Source organism: Mytilus edulis, unplaced genomic scaffold (assembly GCF_963676685.1).
Source record: "Mytilus edulis unplaced genomic scaffold, xbMytEdul2.2 SCAFFOLD_2247, whole genome shotgun sequence".
Taxonomy (NCBI): Eukaryota; Metazoa; Mollusca; class Bivalvia; order Mytilida; family Mytilidae; genus Mytilus; species Mytilus edulis.
In genome coordinates, this window is record NW_027268669.1 from 1 (window position 1) to 3,510 (window position 3,510).

The 3,510-nt window shown below is 32.7% G+C and overlaps 1 pseudogene; it reads right to left on the reverse strand.

The window, feature by feature from the left end:
* Positions 1-82: 82 nt before the first annotated feature.
* Positions 83-3,296, reverse strand: LOC139508181 (uncharacterized; annotated as a pseudogene).
* Between the last annotated feature and the right edge of the window lie 214 nt (positions 3,297-3,510).

The following is a 3,510-nucleotide window of genomic DNA, read 5'->3' on the forward strand; positions in this document are numbered from 1 at the left end:
GAATAAAATATTTAAAGCCATTTTTTTTTTACAGTAAATTTCTTAAAAAAAATATAATTTATTTTATTAAAGTTGTGTAAGCTTTTGGTAATAAATTATTCTAAACTTTCCGAAACTTTATTTTTATGAACAGAAATGATTTACCAAAATCATGTAAGTCCTCAGCGATAGTATGTTCCAAGATCTGAGTGGGAACTGCTGCATTTACCAGTTTTTTAATCAATGTTTTCAAGTTTTTTGTCAACTGAGAAATTGTGACTGGCTTTTTGTTCGCCTGGGAAACTTGAAACAAAGTTTTTTCACCAGGTTGTTCAAAAACAAGTTGCCTAAATTTTATTTGAGTTTTTAAAATCTCTCTTTTGTTCTTTATAAATTTAATTTTTGTCAATTCCTGGTCGACCTTTCGTGCATTGTCCCAAAGTCCTAATTTTAGAATGTGTTCCACAAGTTTCTTTTTTTCGTTACACTTCTTTATCAGTATCCTTTTTGCTTTCTCTTTTTCTCTCGACTTATTCTTTCAAGTTCATTTTTCAAATCCAGCAGTCTTTGTTTTTCAGTAATTTTAATATCTTTAATTTTTAATTTTGATCTGTTAATAAGTTCCTGTACATTTTGTTCTGTCTGCCGATTTAGCCATGCACCAGTTTTATTTACATTGTAAACTATGTGGGCCTCATTTGCTAGGCGAGATGCATTGGGTCTGTGTTTGATTAGCCAATCTAAATGTCCAAAAATAAATTCTGGTAATTTATTATGGGGCAAAACAGAATTGAATGTTTTGCTGCGATCGATACCATATTGTGTATGTTGGCCATCTTCTAAATGATCTTTTACTTTTTGTGATAAAGCCTTGCTAGTAGCAGAACACATCTGTATCAAAAAGGCAGCGCATTGTTCATCATTGTGATTGCTAACAAGAGATGCCCAAATTTCATCCTTTTTCACATCAACAGATGGAAATGGTACGAGTTCTCCTGTCATGAACAATTTAATTTTCTCAACATCAGTTGAAATATCTTCCAGAAATTGAACTAACTGTTGGTATTTCTGGTTCATGTGCAATATATGTATATCGCCTTCAAGTATTTTCCACAATGGGGAGGTAATAAATTTATTGAATAGACCAAGAGCCCGACATCCTACCATTATTGTGTCATTCTGCAAACAAGAGAGTACGGCTTATAGTAGCTGATTTAGCTTGCCTGGTGTTCCTTCGCCTTTAACATTTTTTAAGAAATTCATGACTTCTCAAGTGATAAATTGCTCCAGCATTGTGGAATACAACATTAAAGCGGTTTCCAAGGAAAGGTTTGATTTCATACTTATTGATTTGTTGACGTTGTAAGTATGTTTTGAATTCCAGATATACACCGTTTTTCTCATCTGCCCCGGATGCTAATGCTTTACTTGCAATTCTAATAGCATTTAATACGGAGGACTCACCTTTCAGACTTATTTCAGGATGTTCAGTACCTTCGAGGGGATCTTTGTGGAAATTATTGAACACGCTGTTCATTAATTCAGCAATATTCAAATATCAAATCAAATCAAATAAGTGTATTGCCATATAAACCAAAAACATGATCTGTGACAAACAACATATATACAAAAATTCACAATACAATATTAAAATACAAAATGTATCAGTTCAAATTATTGTTTTGGGTCTCCCGTCCTCAGTTCTAATGACTGTCTTATAAAGGAAACTGTATTTTTAATTTGACTGTGAGATGTGGGGTTTAGTATTATTTTAAGTTTAAGCATGTTATCTTTAACAGTATCTTTCCACTCTGAATTGGTTTTCATTAAGTCAAAATATTTGTTTCTATAAAAGTTATATTTAGGGCATTTGCGAAGGAAGTGTTTTTCGTCCTCTATCTCATTACAGAATTTGCAATATCTCTGATCTCTAGGGATCTTAAGATGTCTACCATTTTCTATTAAAAGAGTGTGTTCGCCAATTCTGAATTTTGTTAATAGTTTTCTGGAGTCAGAATGGTTATGTTTTAGGTAAAATTCTTGTTTCAAGTTAATCTTAATATTTTTGTATAGGAAAATTTTATTACTTTCATTTAAGTCCTCCATCTTTTCTCCAAATAGATTATTGAAAAAGGCATTGCAACAAGATTTAATTTGCTTTTTTATGTTATTTATTGCTGTACCTGTATTTTGTACAGTTGTTATTATTTCTGGATTAATATCTAATTCTGTTAAAATATCAGTAAGGTAAGTATACCATGTATATATTCCCTCTGAGTGCAGTTTTTTACACATTTCAGACGCCTCTTTTAATAAGGGGTTTACATTTTGGGTTTCCAGACGGGAAAAGTATAGCAATGTTTGTGAGAGTATATACTCTTCAATAGGGAGTCGACCAAGCTCTGTTCGTGTTGCTATATTTGACGAGGATTTTCTTACTCCAAGTATATGCTTACATTAACTAGGAGATGTAAACCGCAGAAGAAATTGTACATTTTGCTAAGTAACATTTGGTCAGGTTCTTGCAACAGGTGATAATTTCCAAGATGTTCTTTTACATGGATGATCTATAAGATTCTAGGAGTTGGTTAAATGATACCTGGGTAGCAGCTCTATCTGACATGGTACATTTTATATTTTGTAAAATTTTGATGGATCATAATTGATTATTTACGTCATTAGTTGTCACCTGATTATATCGTAACTCGATATCACCTAAGATTTACAAATAAACGAAGAAACTGTATGATTTTTTAAAAAGAATTGATGGCAAACACTGTCTTCATCTTTAAATGAGAGGTTGGCATCATTAGTTGGAACTTCTGTTTTTGAAATTGTCGTTTTATGAAATGCTGTCAAAAAAACAAAAAATTCGCCAAATGATGTCATGAAAGCATCAGCATGTCGTAATAGCCATCAGCATGGCTACAGAAATTAATGCCAGAGGTACTGTGAGGTGACACTTGAATAACGACAGAGAAAGTAGTGTTTCACTTGAGTGAAGAATGAATAAATTTTAAAATCGGTTTTAGCTCAACAAATAAGATTTTGATGGTCTCTAACATGTAATTGTCTGATTGGTCAAGATGTTACGGAAGCCGATAAGGGCCATTCAAAAAAAATAATTAATGTCGTAATTACGACATAGCATGTCGTAATTTCGACATAACATGTCGTTATAACGACATCGCTATGTCGTAATTTCGACATAACATGTCGTTAAAACGACATCTCTATGTCGTAATTTCGACATATCCTGTCGTAATAACGACAGCACTATGTGGTTAAACGACATACCTATGTCGTAATAACGACATCGCTATATATAAAAGAATATGTATTATGATTGGCAATTGCCAAGAGACTAAATGACATAGAAATTAACAACTATAGGTCATCATAATGCCCCCAATAATTAGAAAAGCCCCCGCATAGTCAGCTATAAAAGAGGGAGGAAAGATACCAGAGGGAGGGTCCCCAAAATGCTGTGTGACAGTCAGTGTTATTAATTAATTATTAGCTCCCTTGGTA